Source organism: Dromiciops gliroides, chromosome 4 (genome assembly GCF_019393635.1).
Source record: "Dromiciops gliroides isolate mDroGli1 chromosome 4, mDroGli1.pri, whole genome shotgun sequence".
Classification (NCBI taxonomy): domain Eukaryota; kingdom Metazoa; phylum Chordata; class Mammalia; order Microbiotheria; family Microbiotheriidae; genus Dromiciops; species Dromiciops gliroides.
Genome location: NC_057864.1, coordinates 219,006,153 through 219,030,299, shown reverse-complemented (window position 1 = coordinate 219,030,299; position 24,147 = coordinate 219,006,153). Strand labels below are relative to the sequence as shown.

At 37.2% G+C, this 24,147-nt stretch overlaps 1 protein-coding gene across 7 annotated transcripts in view; it reads right to left on the bottom strand.

The window, feature by feature from the left end:
• Positions 1-24,147, bottom strand: part of RBFOX3 (RNA binding fox-1 homolog 3) — a 983,769-nt gene that overhangs the window by 578,110 nt on the left and 381,512 nt on the right. The window contains exon 4 of one of the 7 annotated variants that reach the window (XM_043964759.1): positions 5,858-5,981. The exons of the other annotated variants lie outside the window; for them this stretch is intronic. The gene's annotated coding sequence lies outside the window, so the exon portion shown is untranslated. The remainder of the gene's footprint in view (positions 1-5,857; positions 5,982-24,147) is intronic. 7 annotated transcript variants of the gene reach the window in all.

Below are 24,147 nucleotides of genomic sequence, written 5' to 3'. Positions count from 1 at the left end.
GGCAGGCCAAGGCACTTTAGAGTCTTTAATTCACTCAGTTCTCAGGATGACCTTAAGAGATTGACAGCAGAAGCTAAAGATGAGAGAACTAAAGATCAAGAAGCCAAATGACCTGCTTTTGATCTTGGCTAATAGTTACATGGAAGAGGGGAAAGATTCCAGGTGTGTCATTCCTTCCACTAACTTCAGGATTCCATTGTGAAGAATTGGAAAGGTTCAGTTTACAAGGCTGAAAAATTTTATTTCCACAAACCGGGTTCATGTTTCTAGGGTAAAAAACTTCTTTCCTCCTGTAACTGGGTTCCAAATTGGAAAAGGTATTTCATTACAACATTAGGTTCTAAATTCTTCCAGTCTAGTCAGTCCATTAACTGTTTTTTTTTCTTTTTTAGTCCATTAACTCATGGGAATCCCATTTCCAAATACTGGAATTGTCTGGTCCATTCATTTTTTCATTGACATTGAGGACATACTGACCTAAATTAATCTGCATCTGAAAACTGCTTAGTTTCCAAGATCAAAATTATTACTTAAGCATTCCAAATTATAGCATTAAATTATTTTCTAGGTAACACATAGAAATACAATGTTAGTGCATCTAGGCATGACATTGCCTGCATCATTCAAACTTACAGCACATGGGTTCATACTTTTGTTTTACACCTATTCAAAAAGTATCAAAAATTCAGGGTCATTTAGCATTGATGATAGTATGTCTTAGCACAGTGTGCTCAACAATTTACAATCTTAAGGTCAATCTTTAAAAAAAAAACACAGGAGTAAAGCACAAATTGACATTACATGCCACATCACTGTTCACCAAAATGAAAATTAGCTCAGATAGCTATCCACATGAAGAGCTTAACTTAGCTTCTGATAAATCACAAATCATAAAGTCCCACTTTGAGATAAGAATAAAAAATACCTTCCAATAAAAAAAATACTTTCCCTATTTTGGAAGATCAATACTCAGAGTAGAAAATATATCCAAGGTACAAATATGCAGCTATCACATAAGGGTTAAGTAAAGTCAGTATAGGGTTTAAGAGAATGATGACACCTCACAATTTCTCCAATTCTTGTGAGAACAGGCCCTAATGGTGTTAGGAGATAAAATAAAAATTAAGTGTGCTGAAGAAAAAGTAATCTAGTACCAAAATGTCAAAACTTATCAACAGTTCAATTTTCAGCCTAACAATAAAGGGTATCCAAAGCCCTAACTCTCTTCTTCATCTTTGGCATGACCAAAATCCCTCCACCACTCAGTTCTTTCCAAGGCCAACTCCTGCATGTACTAAACCTTCCTCCCTTCCCCATCATGACCCCTTGTTGAATTATTTCAATTCTTCATTTGAAACCCTTGCCCTATCAATTAGCTCACCTTGTTAAGTCCCAACCTTGAATTACTCCCCGATCTGTCTCCTTCACTCGCTACTTAACAAATATGGAGAAAAATCACTAAATTTTGCTGAGTCTACTACAAGTTTATGTTACACAATATCAACCAGGCAATCACTGAAGCAAAACAATTTTATACCTATGTTTTTATCCTTCTATATCCTTTTTTTACTTATCCTTCTCATCATAGTAGCTGTTCCAAACATTCTTGTCTCTCAAACCCCTCACAGTGCCTCTTTACCTCACCTTCATGGTGGAGGGTCTCACCTCATACTTTTGGGGGGGGGGCAGGGCAATGAGGGTTAAGTGACTTGCCCAGGGTCACACAGCCAGTAAGTGTCAAGTGTCTGAGGACAGATTTGAACTCAGGTCCTCCTGAATTCAGGGCTGGTGCTTTATCCACTTATATTTTACTTTTAAATAAGAGGTTATTCCCCCAAAATTCCTTCCTCCTGTTCCTCACATCACTCAGACATCCTTCCACCCACTATCTTCTCTTTTACCTCTGTCTCATATGAAGAAATGGCCCTTCTCCTTGCCAAGGCAAATCTCTCTGTATGCACCCTTGCTTCCACCTCCTCTGTCTTCCCTAACAGACTGCCCCCTTCATTATCATTCCCATTTTATCTCTGTCTTCCATCACTCAGGAGCTACTGGCTCCTTTTGCCTCAAAACAAAGCATGTCTCCCTTATCCTTATAAAACGCTTATTTCATTTGACCATCTCCACTACCTGCCAGCCTGTATTTTGTCACTTCTATATTGTCTTCCCCATTCGAATTTGAGCTCCTGGGGGCAGGGACCTTATTTTTTCCTATCTTTGTATTCCCAGCTTTAAATATACAGGGCCCTAGTAAGTGCTTAATAAATTCTTGCTGGTTAAATGAACTGAACTGAGAGAGGACCTTAGCTGTTAGTGGAGTCATTGGTAAAGAAAGGATGAGAAATAAAGAATAGGGGGAAGGAGATATGGAGCTGGTTCATTAAACAAACTCTAGATTAGGATGGGAGGACCAAAATCAGGCTCACTCCAGAAATTGGTTGGGACAGACAACTTCCTACTTAATCTGAAAGATAACATCAACCAAATAAGGGGGGGAAAGTCTCCATTGAAATGTCTGAAAGCCCCTGGTTATCTCAAATCTCTCACCACTCCAGGCCATCTTCCACTTAGTTGCCAAAGTTAAATTCCTTACCTGAAGATCTGATGGAGTCACTTTCCCTTCTCTATTCAATAAACAGCAGTCACTCCCTATAACCTCTAAATGAAAACATGTTAATATTATGAAAATAGTTTTGACTACATGGCTTCCCTGAACCACACTTTTAGAAACACAACTTTAAAATGAGCTGAAGGCAGATGAATCCCAGACAAGTTCTGAGATGTGATTGCTCAATGAGCTTCTTTTCAGAGACCAGTAGAAAGTTGGTTTCAGTGGGTTAAAGGGTTGTTGTGTAGAAAAGGAATATATATTCTTTAGATTGTAAATTCTTTGGGGGCAAGGACTGCCTTTTGCCTCTTTTTTGTATTCCTCAATGCTTGGTACAATGCTTGACACGTGTAGGCACTTAATAAAACATTTATTGAATGAATGAATACTTTTCCTTTATAGCAGAAGAGTCTAGAATTTGGACTAATGGGGAAGCATTGTGGTGAAATGGAAAGAGTGCTGCATTTGGAGCCAGGATTTTGGTGCTGATCTGACTAACTTTGGGCAAGTCACTTAGACCTCTCAGAGTGTGTTACTGTTATCTATAAAATAAGGGGGTTAGATGCAATGACAACTAAGATCTTTTCCATCTCTGAATCTTATGATCTTATGACTATATCTTTCCAACTCTAAATCTATGATCTTCATAAAATTCTACTCATTGCAAGTAAAAAGTTTCAGACAATTAGAGCTGGATTGAAGAATAGACACTTCTCCAAAATGCCCTAACTCTCTAAAATGTCCCCCAGTGAACAGGTATGGACCAAATCCAGAGCAATCATAAAGAAAGCCATGGGATATATAAGAAGAAACTCCAAAGTAAAATCCTTATGAACAAATACTCTTCAACAACTCTCAGCTTCTGCATTCCCAGAAGAGACTCACAAATCAACCTTTAGGATTGTGCCTGGGACTCATATCAGAATATTTTCCTGCTGCAGAGACTTTGCTAACACATCATCATTCTTGTTGGTCCCAATCTATAACTTAAACAGTCACTGATTCTACCTAACCATTTTTTTGTTGGGTGAAGAGGGATAGAAACAGGCTGCCTGCTGTCGTCAGCAGCCTCTAGGTTAGGGACCACCAAGGGTGCAAAGATATGTCCAAGAATATCCTCCCCATGCTCTTGAATTCCTGAAAACAATTAAAAATCAGCAGGAGAATTCTTTCAAACTTTAAAAGAAGAATTGGATAATACCAATATCATCTAAATTATTCTCAAAAATTAAGAATGCATTATATTAAACTCCTTTTATACAGAAAATATATAATACCTAAACCAAGAAAGGCTAAAACAATGAAGAACTAGCTACCATTATCATTAATGAATTTTTAAAAATTTGAATAAAATACTGGTGAAAAGATTATAACAATTTATGTTAAAAATCATCTACTACAATCAAGTTCAGATACATACTGAAGATCCAAGCATAATTTAACAATAAGATAAAAATGAACATAAATGATCAAAGTTAAAACAAAATGAAAAGCTTAGAACAGAGCACAATGCTAATTTATGCAAAAAACCCTACAAAGTATAGGCATAAAAGGATTTTTAGAAAATTAAGCATCCAAAACCAAAATCCAGTATTCAATACAATGGAGAAACACTAGAAGCTTAGCAGAAATAAAGGATAGATGTTCCTTTCCCTGCTATTTTATGACATATTTATAGAAATGTTAGCAAAAGCAGTAAGACAAGAAAAAATTAAAGCATAAAGGCAGGCCAAGAGGAGAAAACCTATCTCTTTTTTCTAAAGACATTATGGTTTACTTAGAATATCCTAGGGAATCAGTATATAAACCTACAAAAAGACATTTCTAAGGCCAATAGCTCATATTAATAATAGATAGAAAAGTTCAATTAAAATTAAATGCAAAATGCTTAAAATATCTATGAATCAACCTACCAATGCACACTCAAAAACTGTTTAAGTAAAATTGCAAAAGATTCCTTAAAGAAATAAAGAACAATTTAAATATCTAGAGAAATATTTAGTGATTATGCCTGGGCTCTACCAATATAATAAAAATGACAGTATTACTAAAGGTAATTTATAGATTTCATGCTGTACCAATTATATTATCACAGGAATACTTTAGAGAGCTAGACAAAATAATAACAAAATCAAGTGAGTCAGTGACTCAACTAGCATTTATGAAAATGTCTCCTATATGGAGGGCACTGAGCTAAGCACTGGGGAAACAATGAAAGGTAAAAGACAACTTCTGCTCAGAAAGAGCTAACAATCTAATGGGAGAAACAACATGCAAACAAGATATATAAGGAAAAATTGGAAACAGTCAATTTAATAATCAATTTAATTAAGGGGGGATGAGGAAAAGGCTTTTTGCAGATGATAGAATTTAAGCTATTGAAGAAAGCCAGGGAAAGCTAGGAGGGGGAGATGAAGAGAGAAAGAGGAATGGGGACAAGCCACTGAAAATACCTGGAATCAGAAAATGGCATATTTTGTGCAAGGCACAGCAAGGAGATCAGTGTCACTGGATTAGGGAGTAAGGGGTGGGGTATTAAGTGCAAGGGGACTAGAAAGGTGAGAAAGGGACAGATAATATAGGGCTTTAAAAACAAGATGGGAATGCTGGAGGCAATAGGGAATCAGTGGAATTGACTGAATAAAGGGGTGAAATGGTCACATTTGCATTTTAAGATCAATTTAACCATGGAATGAACTGGAATGGGCTGAGACTTAAGGCAGTCAGACCAATCAGAAGGCTATATAACAATAGTCCTGGCATGAGTTGAGGAATACATGAGGGTGTGGCAATATAAGAGGAGATATGGAACAATATATTGGAAATTAGAAATTATAGCATCTGGCAGTTGCTTGAATATGGATGGTGAGAAAAAGAGCGAGGTGTAAAGGATAACAAGGAAGTTCTTAGACTAGGTGACTGGGAGGATAGAGATATCCTCAACAATGATGGAGATGTGGAAGGCACAACCAAGATGGCAGTTTAGAAGCAGCCACCCAACTGAACTGTCACAAAATTCCCTTCTAAAACACTTTAAAATAATGCCTTAAATCAAATTTTGGAAAGGCAGAGCCAACAAAAAGTCAGAGGGAGACATTTTGTCAGCCTAAGAAAACTTAAGAGATTAGCAGGAGAAGTCTATGACACCAGGGTGGAGGTATGTCTGTGCCCCCACACATTCAGCAGATGAAACAGTAAGGGGTTCAGAAAATGGTGAGAAAGAGATTACCTGAAAAAAAAATAGATTACCTGACAGTAGTTCTAGCTGGTGTTGACTGGAAGCTCTATTGCCCATATGCAGTTCTAGGTTGCAGTTTCAGGGTACAGAGTTCTGGTGACAGGTCACAGGGGAATAGGGACTGTGGCCACAACTCTAAAGCAAAGAGAAGCACTTATGTTTGTGGCTGTAGGGGATCAGAGGGCAGACCAAAATAGCAGTGACCACTGTTCCACATGACAACCTCTCTGAGGATAATACCACCTTGGAAGCACAAAAACCTTGTAGACCTCCAGAACTAGCTCTGAAAGTAGCAACATGAAAAAGCCTGAAGCTTGGGACAGTGCCTCCCCACTCTCAAGTGAGCAGAGCCCAACTTTAACATAAAATTCAAAGTAAAAATAATACACTGGGAAAATGTGCAAACAACAACAACAAAAAACTTGACCATAAAAAGCTACTATGGTGGCAGGGAAGACCAAGACATAAACTTAAAAGAAAACAACGTGAAAACAGCTACAAAAAAAAGCGTCAAAGAAAATGCTAATTGTACACAAAATCAACAAGAATTTCTGGAAGAATTAAAGAAAAAGATAAGTGGTAGAGAAAAATTGTGGAAAATGAGAGTAATATAAGAAAATTATGAAAAGGAACTAACAGCTTGGTAAAAGAGGCACGAAAATCTACTGAAGAGAAAAAAAGAACTCTGTAAGAAGCAGAATTGGTTAAATGGAAAAAAAGGTACAAAATTCACTGAACAAAGTAATTTTTTAAAAATTGGAATTGAGCTAATGATTCTATAAGACATTGAGAAACAATAGAACAAACTTAAAAGCAAGAAAAAAATAGAAGAAAATATGAACTGTCTCATAGGACAAAAAAAACTGACCTAAACATAGACCAAGGAGAGATAATTTATGAATTATTTGACTACCTAAAAGCCATGATCAAAGAAAGAGTTTAGACATTATATTTCAAGAAATTATCAAGGGAAACTGCCCCGATATCATAGATCCAGATAATAAAATAGAAATTGAAAGAATCCACTGAACATCTCCTGAAAGAGTTCCCAAAATGAAAACTCCCAGGAATATTATAGCCAAATTCCAGAGCTTCTAAGTCAAGGAAAAAATGTTGCAAATAGCCAGGAAGAAAAAAAATTCAAATATTATGGAACCATAGTCAGAATCACATTATATTTAACACCTTCCACCTTAAAGGAGTAGAGGGCATGGAATATAATATTTCAGCAGGCAAAGGAGTTAGGATTACAATGAAGAAAAACCTAGCCAGCAACATTGAGTGTAATCCTTCAGGGAAAATAATGGATATTTAATGAAATAGAGGACTTCCAAGAATTCCTGATGAAAACACCAGAGCTGCATGAAGAATCTGAAATTCAAACAGGAGATTCCAAAGAAGCACTAAAAGAAAAACATGAAAGATGAACCAAAGGGGACTCAATAAAGTCAAACTGTTTATATTACTATAGGGATATGTGTAACTCCTAAGAACTTTATCATCATTAGGACAGTTAAAAGGAGTTTATATAGATAGATAACATGGGTATGAGTTGATTATATTGAAATAAACTCCAAAAAATGAAGGAGTGAGAAAGAGTGATGCACTGGGATAAGACAGAAGGAAAAGGTAGAATGGGGCCCATTTTCTCGCATATAAGAGACACACAAAGAAGAACTCTTACAATTGAAGGGGAAATGGGGGCAATGCTTGAAACTCACTCTCATCAGAAATGGTTCAAACAGAGAATACACACACACACACTGTTGTACATAGAACTGTAAATTATTCAATAGGGAAATAGCAAGGTAAGGGGATAAGAGAAGGTGGGGATAATAGAGTAAGGGAGGATTAAGGAAGGCAGTGGTTTAGAAACAAAACAGGAGAGAGGAAAATACACAGTTAGTAATCATAACTGTGAATATGAATGGGATGAACTCACACATAAAATGGAAGAAGATAGCAATAATGGATTAGAAACCAGAATCCAACAACATGTTGTTTACAAGAGACACAGTTGGGACATAAAGACATACACAGAGTTAAAATAAAGGGCTAGAGCAAAATCTAATATGGTTCAGCTGAAGTAAAAAGAAAAGGCAAGGGTATCAATCATGATCTCAGACAAAGCAAAAGCAAAAATATTCCTAATTAAGTGAACTAATTGAGGAAACTACATTTTGCTAAAAGTTACCATAGACAATGAATTAGTTTCAAAACTTTTAAGCAAGTTTCTCTGATAATGGCATCATTTCTCAAATATATACTGAGTACAGAACCAAGTCAAATTTATAAAAAAAAAAAGAGTCATTCTCCAATTGATAAATGGTCAATAGATATGAATAGGAAGTTTTCAGAAGAAGAAATCAAAGCTACCAAACTTACATGAAAAAAAATGCTCTAAATCACTACTGATTAGAGCAATACAAATTAAAATAACTCTGAGGGACTATGTCATATCTATCAGAAATATCAAATCCTGGAAGGGATGATAGAAAATAGGTACATTAATGATGTACTGGTGGAGTAGTGAACTGGTCCAAGCATTCTGGAGAACAATCTGGAACTAGGTCCAAAGGGATATAAAACTGTGCATACCATTTGACTTAGCAATACCACTATGAGGTCTCTATCCCAAAGAGATCAAAGGAAAAGGAAAAGGATTCATATATGCAAAAATATTTATATCAACCTTTTTGTGGTGTCAAAGAATTGGAAATTAAGGGGATGGTCATCAATTGCAGAATAGCTAAACCTGTTGCGGCAGAGAATTGTGCAGTACTACTGTGTTATAACAAACAGTAAGGGTAGTTTCAGAAAAAAAAAAACATGACAAGATCTATATGAACTGATGTAAAGTCAAGTGAGAAGAATCAGGAGACAATTGGGCACAGTAACTGCAGTGTTGTAATGATGATTGGAAAGACTTGGCTACTCTGATCAATATGGTGATCCAAGACAATTCCAAAGGACGCATGATGAAAAAATTCTTAGTGTAAAATGAAATATAATTTTCTAACTTTATTTTTCTTGCTTTTTTGGAATTATAGCTAATAGTAAATTTTTTAAAACAGAAAAAGGGGGAAACAATAGAGAAGTTAGAAAGAGAGAAACATTTGGAGGGAAAGTTTATAAATTTAGTTTTGGACATGTTGAGTCTAAGATGTCAAAAGGTGGTACAGAGCCTAGAGCACTGGACCTGTAATCAGGAAGACCTGAGTTCGAACCTAACTTCAGACACTTCCTAGTTGTGTATCTTGGGCAAGTCACTTATATTGTTTACCTCAGCTTCCTCAACTATAAAATAAAAATAATAATGGCATCTACCTACCAAGATTGTTGTGAGGATCAAATGAGTAAATATTTGTAAAGCACTTGGTACAGTGCCTATAACATGGTAAGTGCTATATTAGTGCTATCTAGGATTATTCAATATCTACAAGATATAAAGTGAGAAGTGTTCAATAGACAGCTGGTGACGTGAGACTGATGGTAAGAACTGGACAAAGAAATCTGAGAGTCACATGTGAGAGTCACCTCCATTGGAGCTGATGATGAGATCACCAAGTGAAACTGCTGAGGAAGAAAAGAGAAAAGGGACCAGGACAGAGCCGTGGGAGACACTTCAGTTCCCTTAACAGCTCAAGTTCTTTCTGCATGAGGCTTTTCTTGTTCTCCTCAGTGCTAGTACATGGCACCTAGATGGTCTAGTGGATGGAGTGTGGGCCTTGAAGTCAGGAAGACCTGAGTGCAAATCTGATTTCAGACACTTACTAGCTATGTCATCCTAGGCTAGACACTTAACCTCTGACTGCTTCAAATTTCTCAGCATAAAATTGGGTTAATAATGGCACATACATCCCAGGGCTGTTGTGAGGACTAAATGAGAATATTTGTGCCGTGCATATAGAAGGTGTTTCATAAATGCTTGTTCCCGTACCCTTCAAGGTCACCTTGTGTCTGGTTAATCTGTATATGCATATATACATATGTATTGGTGTGTGTTTTATATATGCTAATATGCACACATATTGTCTCCTCCATTAGAAGGCAAGTTCCTCAAGAGCAGATTTTCACTTCTGTCTTTGCATCCTTAATACCTAGCACAGTTCCTGACACAGGTACTTAATAATTGCTTATAGAGTAATTGATAAGGAGAACTTCTAAAGAGAGACAAATGAGAGCATGGAAGGATTGGGACTTCATTCCTGGAGGAAATACTCAAGTCCATAAGATCAGAGATCCATCAAATTATCATGTTCAAGTCTATGAAATACTTACTCCTGCCACTGGTGCAGATAATAATAGCTGGCATTTATTTGTATTTATTTATTTTTTGCAGGGAAATGAGGGTTAAGTGACTTGCCCAGGGTCACATAGCTAGTAAGTGTCAAGTGTCTGAGGACAGATTTGAACTCAGGTACTTCTTAATCCACTGTACTACCTAGCTGCCCCCAATAGTTGGCATTTATATAGTGATCATGGAGTCTCAAAGCACTTTAAATATGTAATCTTATTTGATCATTACCACAACTCTCTGAGGTAGATGTTATAATCCTGATTTTATAGGGGAGAAAATGGAAGATAAAAGAGGTTGGGTAAACAAAACAAAACAAAACAAAACAAAACAAAACAAAACAAAGAGGTTGGGTAATTTGTCTATGGCCACAAAGCTATATGTCTGAAGCAGAACTTGAATTCTTATCTTCCTGACTCTAAGCCCAACAGCCTATCCATTATAACACCAGATCACTTGCCATCCACGATTTCTCATCCAATGAGATCTTCATGCATGTCAATCTACCGACTGAATCAATAATTTAATCTTAGTGACAAACCCATAAGTGAGAGGAAGTGTTGTAGAGTCAAGAAAATAGAAAATCTAGACTCTATTTTTGGCTGTGCCACTGTCTATGTAATCTTGAGTAAGTCATTTTAAGAGGTCTCAATTTCCTTATCTGTAAAAACAGGTGGATTAGATTAGATGACTTCTGTCTATCTCTAATATTTTTTTGTGTATGGTCTATTTTCATAGACAGTGAGCTACTGCCACCTAGTGGAAAGACATTTCAAAGGCGGAGTATCCTTTCCCAATTGTGTCCCTTCTTCCTGACCACTAACAAATAAGCAACTAAAGTTTTCCTAACATAGATGTTACCATATTCTAGTTCTCTCTCCCTCTCCTTGGAAATAAGGAGCTGAAGGATGGAAGGAACCAGATACAAGGTTCAGAGAACAGTTATATTATTTCTGAGACTGGAAAGCAAAATAATAAAAGGAACAGCTTTCTATTTTCTCATTTCTCCTCTTGCTCTAATAGCAGATTGCAAAACTAAACCTCCTTGCTATTCGCAAACATCATCAAACAGAAAGCATTCATTCCAAACTAGCTACCCTCCAATGCCCTGGGAAATAGCTAAGATTCTTTCAATATATATATTTTGGGGCAGCTAAGTGGCACAGTGGATAGAGTACCGGCCCTGGAGTCAGGAGTACCTGAGTTCAAATCCGGCCTCAGACACTTAACACTTACTAGCTGTGTGACCCTGGGCAAGTCACTTAACCCCAATTGCCTCACCAAAAATAAAGAAATAAATAAAGAAATAAATAAATAAATATTCTAGATTCTATTGTTCTATTGGAATAGGGTCTATACCTGCAATGGCATCAGTGTTGGGAGCTCCTCGTGAGGAACCAAAGCAGATCTGGATCTGCTCTACCATATACAATCTTAGAGAGTCCCATAGAACACTGGGAGGAGAAGTGACTTGCCCAGAATCACACAGCCAATATATGTCAGAAGCAAGACTTGAACCCAGGTCTTTCTGGTTCCAAGACCAGTTCTCCATCTACATTCGGCTACTCTGGCTCTGTATGGTACTATAATCTTAATAAATATCATGATCCCTTCCTTTTCTATCTCAATATTGGTGGTTCTAAAAAGAGGATAATAGGGCTCAGCCATATTATAGAGTAGTCTTCTGTTACCACTACATGACCCTACAAAGGAAAAAAGAAGAAAAGGAAAATGTCTGTGAGACCCTTCCCCTATTACACATCCTTCCACCACAACCCCCCACAAAAGCAAACACCCCCAAATGCTAAGGAGGTAAGTACCAGCTTGGTCCACTTCAGTCCACGTTGGCCTATAACCTTATCTTTTTTTATTTTTATTTTTTGAGAGGCAATGGGGGTTAAGTGGCTTTCCCAGGGTCACACAGCTGGTAAGTGTCAAGTGTCTGAGGCCGGATTTGAACTCATGTACTCCTGAATCCAGGGCCAGTGCTTTATCCACTGTGCCACCTAGCTGCCCCCTATAACCTTATTTTGAAGGAGAAAGGAATGAGATCATTATTAAGATGATAAGTGAAAGGAAAGAAAAAAAGAAAAAGATTTTAAGTTCCTTGAGGGCAGATACTGATATCTTTGTATCTTCAGCACCTGGCATAGTGTTTTGTATATAATAGACACTTAACAACTTTTGTTGACTCCAACTAAATTATTAAAGGAGGTGAACATTACCCTAGAATATTAATTGTCGATTCATTTCATGGCTCTTGCTCTCAGCCAGAGATCTGTGTATATATTATTCTGAGACATCTTGTAAAATCTCATCTGCTGGCCAACACTTCTACTGAGCAAAAATGCCTATTGGGCACTGGTTAGTCATTATAAATATGAACAGATCAGCTCCCAGGTCCAGAGGCCTCCAGGTAGCAGAGTGGAAGTAGCTGAAAACAAAAGCTTGCAATAAACAAAGGCATCCAGAAGCTTGCCACATCTCCAGGGTTAGCAGTGTAGATTTATACAATCCACCTCTGCCTGAAACAAATCACATTCTGAACACTGAAGTTTGTTCACATCAGGACCGCTGCAGTGGGAAGCCAGACAGCCTCTGCAATGCAGAGAAGACCCTGAAACTTAAACACTATTCAGCAAATTGCTGTCAGCCTAGCCAGGGAATTCCTAGCCCTGACCCACATATTAGGAGAGGGATCCAATTTAATACTGGACATAAGTATGGTCAAAATCTAGTCTCTGTCTGTCCACAGAAGGATATAGAAAGCCCCAGTTCAGGACCACCACCACCACCATCATTATCACCACCAAAAGGCTTTATTTGATTGTAGTGCTGTCCTGCAATTACCTTCTATTAGCTTACAATTCAAAACAGATACACTGAGGCAGATTAACATGAAGAGGACATTCAGACCTTTGGATGATATGCATATCTCAATGGAGAAAATCTGCTATTTACATAGTTGCATTGCATATGTCCTTTAAGGTCACATTTAAGCCCCAATTTCTCCATGAAGCCATCCTTGATGAAATCAGCCCATAATGATTTTGCCTTCGTTTTTATAAGTCTTCTTAGAGTTATTCAGGGTATCAATGCCACTGAATCATTTGGGAATACTGAATCTCCCTGCCAGAATATGAATCTCTCTCTCTCTCTCTCTCTCTCTCTCTCTCTCTCTCTCTCTCTCTCTCTCTCTCTCTCTCGATATCTATTTAAATATCTAGCTAGATAGACATGTGTATGCATGTCGACATGTACAAGTATGAATGTATATATGCTTTTCTTATATACTATACTATAACATATACATATACATATTTCTGTCTCGTTAGAGACAATTAGAGAATAAAAATAGTATATATTATGCTAGCATAAAGTCTATAGCATGATACAAGATGCTTTAAACTAGCCAAAGAAGCCCTAAGTTTGAGCCCTGGATTCACTCCTTGGTGGAGTCACTCTCTGGGCCTCAGTTTCTTCATTTACAAAGTGAGGAGTTTGGACTAGGTATCTACAGTCCCTCCAGCTCTAAATCCAATTATTCTCTTGTGTGGCATGGGGGGCAGGGGGGGGTGCTGGATTTTGGAGTCAGATCAATTAGGTTCAAATCTGACATCATCTACTGAATCCATGATATTGGGTAAGCTAACTTCTCTGGGTTTCTGTACCTTCATCTATAAAATAAAGGAACTGAACTAAATTATTTCTAATACCTCTCTTAATTCTTAAGACTTGATCTTTGGCAGCTAGGTGGCACAGTGGATAAAGCACTGGCCCTGGATTCAGGAGGACCTGAATTCAAATCCAGCCTCAGACACTTGACACTTACTATCTGTGTGACCCTGGGCAAGTCACTTAACCCTCACTGACCCGCAAAAACAAACAAACAAAAAACCCAAGCAAACAAAAAAGACATGATCTTATTTTAACACCTCATTATAATAAGTAGTCTGTTTTAATGCTAGGAACAATACCAAAAGAGTACCAAAAGTTTTAGTACAATTTTAAGCTATTACCACAGTCCATAAGACTTGTGGGACACCCTTGTAATGTCCCCTCTGATCTTTTTGCTTCCTTCCTGTGATACTTTAGGAAATTTATATGAAATAAAAAGTTAAGAATATCATCACAAACATTCTGAAACCCAGTTAGGAAAATTCCCAGTGTTTAAGTACTGAGGTCAGTACTCAGGAGTAGCTTGTGCACAGCTGAGATGGGCCTCCAAGCTCTGGAGGAAGAAAAACGAATGAGACGCAGGAACCGATGGGCAACAGCGCAGTTTTCTGATGTCCTTGTTGAGGCAGGAGCTGCGGCTCCCGTATCAGACTGCACAGCCACACTGTGGCCTGTGGCTTTTCAAAGCACTGATCCATGGTCGTCCGCGAGTGGCAGAATCCTACTTGCCTCTTTGCCTTAATTTATAATATTTATGTTTTGGAACAGCTACGTAGAGCAATGTATGGGGACTGGAGTCAGGAAGACCTAAGTTCAAATCTGGTCTTAGACACATTAGCTGTGTGACCACAGGCAAGTCACTTAACTCTGTTTGTCTCAGTTTCCTCATCTATAAAATGAGCTGGAGATGGAATTGGCAAACCACTCTAGTATCTTTTTTTAAAAGATTATTTTATTCTAATTGGATTTGTGTTCTAGAGTGTATAATTCTTTGTTTTCTTTGTTTGTTTTGTTGTTTTTTCAGGGCAATGAGGTTTAAGTGATTTGCCCAGGGTCACACAGCTAGAACGGGTCAAATGTCTGAGTCTGGATTTGAACTCAGGTCCTCCTGAATCCAGGGCCGGTGCTTTATCCACTGTGCCACCTAGCTGCCCCCACCACTCTAGTATCTTTGCCAAGAAAACCTCAAATGGGGTCATGAGAGTCAGACACAACTGCAAATTCAGTCCAACAACAACAACAACAACAGCAACAACAAATTCTTGGCCTTTTTGTGGTTGAAGATAAATTCCAATTACCAGAAATTTTTGGAAAAAAAGAAGTAGCCTAGGATATTACAATATCTGTTCATTGACAGGGACCAGGAGGAGAAGTTAGAGGAAGAGTTTTTCTTGGAATTTTACTGAGTCCTGGAGAAGATGCATTCAATAAGTGGTTTCAACCTGAATCTTTTTTGCTCCAAGATGCCTCTCTCTTCTATGCCCTATACCAGTCCTACTTTCTCTTGCTTCTTGGTATTTATGCAAATCACTTCATCTGTGTGAACCTTGGTTTCTAGTCTATAAAATCTGTTTAGAAAAAAAAATATTTATTTTGCATCCCCTGACTTCACAGAGCTGTTGAAAGAAAATTGTATTGTAAATCTTAAAATTTAGAGTAATTCTTGAATTTTTTTATCTGGACTTGTGATTTCATTATTTTGGTGAACAATGGGTATATAAAATCCCTTCGCTGATAAAGATTAGTGGCTTGACTGTAATTGAGTCTTGGAGGTTTGCAAAAGGCACTGAAAGGTTAAGTGATTTTTCTCATAGTTACATATCCCATATATGTCAGAAGCAGGACCTGAACCCTTATCTTCCTAAAGGCCAACTGAGTACAATATAAATATGGGTAGCTATTATTACTGGTAATGAATTTATGCTAAGCTATCTACATTCTCATAGTTTCCTTCCCACATACATTTCAGAGTTTGCTGGCTGAGGTCAGAAGGGCTATTTAAAGCCATGGAACATATAAGAAAATCAACCTCTAATGAAATCAACCTCTTACAATGACCTCATTATTGCATAGAAATGACCCTGGGTTCTCAAAGGCCATAGCAGCAGGTCACAAGCTATGGCAGATCCTATTACCAAGCTGTAAAGGCACTGAAGTATGGGCCTAACGATGTCATCAGCTATCTGAAGAATGGCCTAGCTAAGTTCAGGAAAACTCATCACCATATTAGGTACAGAGTGATGGATTTTTTTGGTCCTAGCAACTTTCAAAGGCCACCTAGTAAATCATGGAGAGACTGTCATCTACATCAATCCAAGGCGTACCCATACTTATAAAATCGCTGATGCCTAAAGATGTATTAAATGATGAAAATCAAACCTATGGGTGAATTATATGTGATGCAGAGGGAAGCAAGTAGAAACAGGAGAAAATTCACATAATTAATGCAGTAATGTAAAATAATATAATACTGAAGGCATCGAAACTCTTATCATTTTGTGACCAGTCAAGGTTTTGTTGGACTAATTATATACATCCCCTTACTCAACATAGAGGTGGTAAACTATAGATAGAAAATAAGCCATATTGTTAAGATTTGGCCACTGTGTTTATTTGTTTTGTTTAACTGTTCTTCTTTGCTACAAGGGTGGGTTCTACTGGAGGAGAAGGGAAAGTAATTGTTGTTATTGTTGCTGTTTTTAGTCATGTCTGATTCTTCATGTCCCTATTTGGGTTTTCTTGGCTACCATTTCCTTTTCCAGCTAATTTTTCCAGATGAGGAAACTGAGGCAAACAGGGTTAAGTGACTTGCTCAAGGTCAATAAGCTAGTAACTTTCTGAGGCCAGAATTCAAGTAAATGAGTCTTTCTGACTTTAGGTCTAGCACCCTATCCATTGCTTTTTGTAAAAAAAAAAAAAGATTATCAATAACATTTATTTTAAAAAATTAAATCTATAATCTTGACCTCATCAGTTACTGTGTTCTAAGTAATGGACATCTGATGATTTTTTTTTTTGGAGGAGGTGAAGGGGGAAGTCCAAAGACCTATGCTTTTGTACACGTGAGAAACTCCCAATGTAGAAAATCCCTCTCCTGATACATTATCAACTTGCCTATAAACACTATTATTAGAGAATTGCCTGGTTTACTGAAGAGATAAGTTATTTGCCCATGATGAATTAATCAATCAACAAACTACATTTATTAGGCATTGCCTATGTGTCCCTATGCTAGAGATGGAGGTTGCAAAGAAAAAGGAAAAAAAAAAAACAGTCCCTGCCTCAATTCAAAAGTTGTATCCAGAGGGGCAGCTAGATGGTGCAGTGGATAGAGTACCAGCCCTGGATTCAAGAGGACCTGAGTTCAAATCCGGCCTCGGACACTTAACATTTACTAGTTTTGTGACCCTGGGCAAGTCAATTAACCCCAATTGCCTCGCTAAAAAAAAAAAAAGTTGAATCCAGAGTCTTTCCCTCTGTTCTCTTCCAGCTTCACTTGAGTCCTGAGGACACCATGAGCAACCAGGTTGTTTGAGAAGAGTATAACTAGCCCCATCCTTGGAGGCTGAGACCAAAGACACAAGAAAAAGGCCCTCTTTGTTCCTGGTCGAGGATCAGATTGTGGGGGCCCTCATAGGGATGAAAGGATCGAGGATTGGAGCAATGGAGACCCTTTTGGGAGTTCAGATTAAAAGAGATCTATTCAATCAAGAGGAAAACAGTGAAAAGCCCCAAAAAAGCAGAGGTCCTAGTTTTCAAGAGTAATCATTGTAGAATAAGAGCAAAAGAATTGGTTGAATGTATCATCAGATGGTATCCACTGGCCTCTCCTGGTGCTGCAGATGAAGCCCAGAAAGCAGTTGCCCAGATGTCCATTCAGGAAAAGAAGTAATATGCAACCCAGCTGGTTTTTGTTAATTTTATACAAATAAATTATGTTTCTGTTTTTTTTTTAAAAAAGTTGAATCCAGACATTCCTAGCTCCAAAGTTAACCCTCAACCAACTAAGCCATGCAAGTGATCCTAGGCATATTTACCAAGCAAGGGGGCCTAAGACTCTGGGTTAGGACAAACAATGAAATATGTCCCAGGTAGAAGAACTGGTATCACATTTCCAATTCTGTGCTCTAACTCAGTCCTATAGGCATTGTTGTTTTTCATAGTAGCCCTGTCTCTCCCGAAATTACTGAGAAGCCATCATTCTTCAGCTCTCACTGAACATTGGGATTCAGTTTCCAGGAAAGGGAAAGTGGGAAAGAAACAAGTACTGATCTTCCCTGAAGGTTCTGAGGCAGCCATTAATGGGAGACCTCCTGCAAACTTGATGAACAAGCATCACCATCTAGTGACATAATTAACAAGCGGTTGTTTGATGGCTACATTGCAGGTTGGTATTCACAGAAGCATAGTAGTCCCCAGTATTCAACTTCATGTGCTCTTGCATATAAAATACCATTCCCTATTTTCAAGGAACTTAGTTATCATCTCAAAAGTGATTTTATAAGTTTACCAAATGCAGGTAAGCATCTCCTTTGAAATATAACCTTAGAGAGTTGAGTGGGATATAGAGAGTTTAAATGCTTTGTCCAAGGTTACACAGCTAGTATGTGGCAGAGATGGAACTTGGACCCTGATCTTCCTTTAACATCATTTTGCTACCCATTAAACCAAGGTGACTCTCATTATCTTCACTGATTGTTACTTGGTAAATCCCCACAATTGTTGAATAGTAAAGCTGGAATAGTGCATAAAGATCATCACAGAACTTAGCATACAGCAGGTTCTTAATGAATGTTGAGTAATTTTTTTCTGGTAAAAAATCTTAATTTTAAAGAAGAGCTCATTGATACACTGGTTTTTGTATATTTAGAAAACATGATATTTAGAACACTTCCCTCTAAGAAGCAACGGCCTACAGAACAAAAGAAGAAGATAGGACTCAAAGTTAGACAAACGTAGGGATACAATTCTAGAGTTCTTCCCCTTAACCAAGGGTCAATCTTGGTTAAGACTGCCTTGTCTAGGGTAGTTGGGCTAGAAATAATATTTTTTTCTTTGTTAGAATAGAAATATTTTTTTCTCCCAGTGCATGCCAGTCATCAATCTTCTTAACTTCAATATTGTTTCCATTTCCTGATCTTGAGCAAAGATAAAAGTAGGATGGGGCTTCTAATTCTCCTTCCCCTGCTGACCTTGATAACTTCCCAGTGTAGGCAAGGATAAAATTCCCTTCCTGTCTTTGTCCCAGTGGCAAAGTCCCTGTCCTCAAAGAGCTTTCATTTTACTGAATAATAAAAACAACATTTATAGAATGTTTTATGGTTTACAGAATGTCTTATACATATTATCTCATTTTAAAAACCAGTCTGTAGAGTGATTTGAGAAAAAATATAATAGAATTTCACAATTTAACTCTACTAAATCAGAATTTATAATCATTTGCTTTGAACTGGTTAGTCTTTGTATTATAAAAAGAAAAAAGCTGTACTGAGGAAACTGATAGTGTAAACATGGGATCAGTGAACTTGTTTAACCTTTTTGAAGTGGAATAATTTTAAGGACTTCAGCATATTAGCTGAGTATAAAAGGGGCTGCTAATTGCAAGTAAATCTAATCTATTCATAGGTCTGCTGGAGTTCTATTTAGAGACACTTTGTGAAGAGTTGGTTCAAAACTACAGCAAAATAAGAATGTCTTACATTAGATTGATCTATAACTAAGATTTCTGAAGAGTTTAGATTGGCTTTCTATTAATTGGTGAAGTTATTCTATAATTTCATAATATAATCACTTTTAAGGTTTTTAGTAGAACCTAAAACTTTACCATTTGGGGGAAAGTGTGGTCCAGAAACTCCTTCCATTAATGCACATTGGCAGTCTCACACTATTGCCTAGACCAGGGCTTCTTAAACTTTTTCCTCTAATGACCCCTTTACATGACCCCAGGCATATAGGTATATAAAACAGGTATACATAATTTTTTTTTTTTAGGCAATGGGGGTTAAGTGACTTGCCCAGGGTCACACAGCTAGTAAGTGTCAAGTTTCTGAGGTCACATTTGAACTCAGGTATTCCTGAATCCAGGGCTGGTGTTTTAACCACTGCGCCATCTAGCTGCCCCCATAATCTTTTACTGTTTCTGAAATTTTTGTGCCCCCACATTCAGTTATGTCACTCTATAAGGGGTCATGACCCAAAGTTTAAGAAGCTAGAGCATTGAGATGTCATATAACTGGTATGTGTCAAAGGCAGGCTATGAACCTAGGAGCTTTCTCCACATTATACCACATTGCCTCTTCCTATAGTGTACATAATAGTTGCATTATACCTTACAGAGAGGTCATTTGAATCAGACCTTACCCTACTATTGGGGTGACTCCAGTTCCTTAGAGAATGAACCTCCCCCAATCCTCAGAGGAGATAAGACTGAATTACTCCCTTCCAACTCACTCCTGTCCATAAAGATGTTAAGCTTAGTCCCAATGCCAATTAATCAAATTAAAGACCTACTGAGTTTGAGTATATATTTTTCCCTCTGAAAAGTGGCAGATGGGTCTCCATTAGGCATCTGTTTCTAGCATCTGTTAGGATGTGATAATTCCCTGTTCAGAAAATAGGGTGGTGAGAGGGGTTGGGGAAGGTGGATAAAGGGGTACAGTGAGGAATCAGAATCAATCTTCATAGAGTAAATGAGAACCTTTCCTTTTCATTTTCTCTTGGACTCAATGAATTAGGTTTGAATGACTGGACCAAGATGATCAACTCCATTTCTTTTACACTGGCCATCCCAAGTTTATGTATTATATGATGTTTATTTAAGCCCATTATAGTAAGGTAACTTGGCTAAGAAAAAAGAAGTTTGGGGAAGCTAGGTGGCGCAGTGGATAGAGCACCAGCCCTGGAGTCAGGAGTACCTGAGTTCAAATTCAGCCTCAGACACTTAACACTTACTAGCTGTGTGACCTTAGGCAAGTCACTTGACTCCAATTGCCTCACTAAAAAAAAAAAAAGAAAAAAAAAGAAAAAAGAAGTTTTGTACACTCAACATATAGCACCAGTGCCATAAACATAGTAGAGGCTTAATTAATGCTTATTGAGTTGAATTATTATTACTCTTTATCTGTTAAAGTGTTGTCTCTATCATCCATGAAACACAAAAGCTTCTTTGTAATCCAGTGGGATGTTTTCTTGTTAGATATCAAATACAACAAAGAAAATGGTAAAGAAATTGTAATTTAGAAAAACAACTTTGAAAAATGTAATAACTCTGATGAAAGCAATAAGCAATCATGATTACAGAGAACTGTTTATGAAATATGCTACCTACCTTATGACAAAGAAGTGATGGACCCAAGGTGCAGAATTAGATATGTATTTTAGGAAAATCATAAGAATTTATTTTGCTTGAATATTAATATTTGTTGCAAGGACTTTCTTTTTGTTTTTCTCTTTTTCCCAAATTAAGAGTAGGTAGGTGAGTGGGGGAGAGAGAATAGTGGTAGAAGAGTAGGGGGGGGGAAAGAAAAGGAAAAAAAAGATCATTGAAGCATCATTTTTAATGATCAAAACAGATAGAAGCCAGAAAATCATAGACAAATAGGAAGGCTTTGAAAGTAAAAGACAATTTATCATATATTCAAAAGAAAAACAAATAGTACATAACATAGATGTTCAGTTTCATGTACTATCCTCTTTTTCCATTATCCTATACATTTGGAAGTGCTCATTTTATTTGGTATATAAGTTTGGGATGTTAAGACCTTTGTAATTTAAAAAAATGAACAGACTCCCAAATCCACTGGATAGAAACCACAAAGGGATGAGAAATTAGATAGCAAGGACAGTATTGAGATAATTTTCCATTTTGAAAATTGGGGTGGGGGTGGACTGGGGAAGGGAAGGAGTAGAGCTAATTATGTTTATTGTGAACCAATTTTAGGAACTGCTGTCAATGTGACTATCATGCCTAAATTTTAGTTGTGGAAAAGTTGAATTTTTATAATTCTAAGTAACTCGTGAAATAATATGGTATTAATTCTACATTTCTATAGTTCTTTTCACTTTTCTGAGGATTTTTATTCTTTTTTTTTTTGGTCTGTACCTATATGATTTCATTCGTTTTGGGGACCCTGGTGAGTACAGTCCCTCTCCCAAACTAGATCAACAAATGTGCTGCAACCCATAGTCTTAGAGAGCTTCCTGGGGTACTGAGAGGTTAGGCCAATTTCCAAGGGTAACACAACTAGTATGTGCAGAGGTGGTACTTTAACCCTGGTCTTCCTGCCTCCTAGGCTAGCTCTTTCTCTCAAGTTGGCTCTAGTTTTATGTAGCTCGGAGGTGAAGGACTAGAGGTATTGAATGAGGCATACATATTCAGACATGGCCAATGTATAGCTAGCATTTATCTAGCAGCTGCTATGTGTCAGACACTGTTCTGAGCACCTTACAAATATTTTCTCTTTGGATCCTTTCACAATCCTGAGAGGTACATGCTATTATTATACCCATTTTACAGTTGAGGAAACTGAGGTAAATAAAGGTTAAGTGACTTGCCCAGGCTCACACAACTACTAAGTGTCTGAGATGAGATTTGGACTTAGGTCTTCCTGACCCTGAACCACAAAGTTGCTGAGTTATTTTTTTAATGTTACTTTTATTTGCCATAAAGGAGGGTCTCTACTTTGACAGGCAGGTAAACTAGTGCACCATGATAACAAAAAATATATAAGCAATAAAACATAAAATATACTCAGAATAAGACAAACAAAAATAGAAGGGGATATAAATTTGGTTATTGCCATGTTAGATTTTATATACACTTAAAAACAAACTGTGCAACAGATACTCAGTTTCATATATATTGCTTTATTCACAACTAAAAAAAATAAGAAGGTACCAGAGTAGAAGCCAGGACAACGAAGTTTTTCTGGCCATGCCATTAACTAACAAAAAGTTGTAAGGTAGGTTTGGGCAAATAACTTCACCTTTATAAAATGGGAAAGGCAGTTTTTCTATCTGTGCACTGATAGCATTGGGTGAGATGATTGCTAAGATCCTTCTGGTTCTGATATTTTGTGATTTTAGACTTGCCCAAATACAGTTTATGAGCTCTGAATTTCCTAACAAGTATCCAAAGGAATTTTGTCACTGGGAGTAATAAAGAAGATGGTCTCACATGGATTCCTGGAATGGTTTTTACTAAGTTTTACGTTTGCCTTTACTGATCTTGAACTTTTCAACTTACCACTTGCAAAATAGGTGTTTTGCATTTTAATGTCATTGAGAGTTTGGGGATAGTCATGGAGATAAGTTGTTTTTTTGTTTTGTTTTTCCCCTGAAAGTCACGGTGTTTCAGTGGAAACTCTTAGCTATGATAAGGAATGAAATTAGGCAGAATCTCATAGGATGGACATGGGAAGAAATTCATTTGCAGCTTGCATGGTGGGAAAGGGAAAATGATACTCCACCTTTAATTTTACAGGCAACCCCTCCCCCAAATAAAGAGATTTTAGCATGCAATGAAAAACAATGTCAATCTCTTATATTTCATCTGTGATCTTTCAAGCAGTCACAACGTGATGACTGGCCCTTAGAGAACAGTATGTACAGTTGAGTTGGAAATTTAAAATTTATGAAAAGTATAAGTTCTCCCCAGCCTCATCATATGGAAATCATGTGCATCAAACTTCCAGCACAAAGGAAAAGTTTATCTAATAATAATTATTATTATAGTAGTAGTATGGTAGTAATAATAGCTAACAAATGTTATCATGCTTTCAGGTTTGCAAAGCACTTTACATACATTATTTCATTTGATCATCACAACAATCCTATAAGAAAGTTGCTATTCTTACTCTCACTACAATCCTATATCTCTGCGTACTACTTTCTACTCACCCACTCATCCTAAGCCCTAGGAGTATGTTTTAGTAAGAAGTGGAAATAAAATGATTATTAATGCACATTTAACAAATATACTGACATCTTTGTTCTTGTAAATAGCGTTAGTATTGAAACAAGGTTTCTATAGTATCAGGTATATTCTAAAGTAGGTATGTACAACCTCAAAACAACTTGTCAACATCTCAGACCAGTAACTAGAGTGTGGTAACCAGAGCTTTGTCCCAGAATATAGTATTTCTACAGAATACCATCCCTTAGCAAAAAAATAAAGCTGAGCACATAGTTAGAAAGAATAATTTTTTAAAACTGGAAGCTTCCAGACACAGGCTGTAGTGAGTTCACCAATATCTGACTCCCTCAAAACACACACACCATTTTGCTCAAGATACAGTTTGTGGTGTTTTCCTTGGGCAGAAAATTACC